At 64.7% G+C, this 626-nt stretch overlaps 1 protein-coding gene across 1 annotated transcript in view; it reads right to left on the bottom strand.

The window, feature by feature from the left end:
* The window catches only part of LOC104914252 (zinc finger MIZ domain-containing protein 2), a 3,603-nt gene that overhangs the window by 2,107 nt on the left and 870 nt on the right, over positions 1 to 626 (bottom strand). The window lies entirely within an intron of this gene.

Below are 626 nucleotides of genomic sequence, written 5' to 3'. Positions count from 1 at the left end.
CCCTCCCCCCCCCACCGGGGACCCAATGGGCACCACGCAATGCAGCACAGATCAGCTACGTGGAGGTGACACCAAGGCATGTCACCAAGGAGGAACACCGAAGCTTCGTGGGGACACCGAGGGACAACGAGAAATGGCCCAATGGGGACACATCGTAAGGGGATCCTGAGGGACAACGGGAGGTCCCTGCGGGGACCTGAGGCACAGCTCCGTGGGGACACCTGGGGACCAGGAAGCGGCTCTCCAAGGGAACGCTGGAGCACAGCCTTAATGGGACAGTAAGGGGCGCTGGAGCACAGTTCTATGGGGACAGTGGGGCACACTGAGGGATGCTGAGACACCAAGGCACAGCTCCACGGGGACACCTGGGGACCATGAGGCACAGCTCCATGGGGACAGCAGGAGGACACGAGGCACAGCTCCGCAGGGATGCTGGGACACACAGAGGGATGGGAGATGCTGAGGGACACGGAGGCACAGCTCCGTGGGGACACCGTGGGTATGGAGCAACACCAAGGCACACCAGGGGACGCTGGAGCCCAGCAGGGGTCTCGCACCCCTACGAACCATGAGGGACATCCCCCCCTCCCCGCCCCGCCCCCCTACTCACATCCAGCGCGGGCTCC

Source organism: Meleagris gallopavo, chromosome 24 (genome assembly GCF_000146605.3).
Source record: "Meleagris gallopavo isolate NT-WF06-2002-E0010 breed Aviagen turkey brand Nicholas breeding stock chromosome 24, Turkey_5.1, whole genome shotgun sequence".
NCBI lineage: Eukaryota > Metazoa > Chordata > Aves > Galliformes > Phasianidae > Meleagris > Meleagris gallopavo.
The sequence above is the reverse complement of the archived record's forward strand: the minus strand, read 5'-3'. Positions and strand labels throughout refer to the sequence as shown.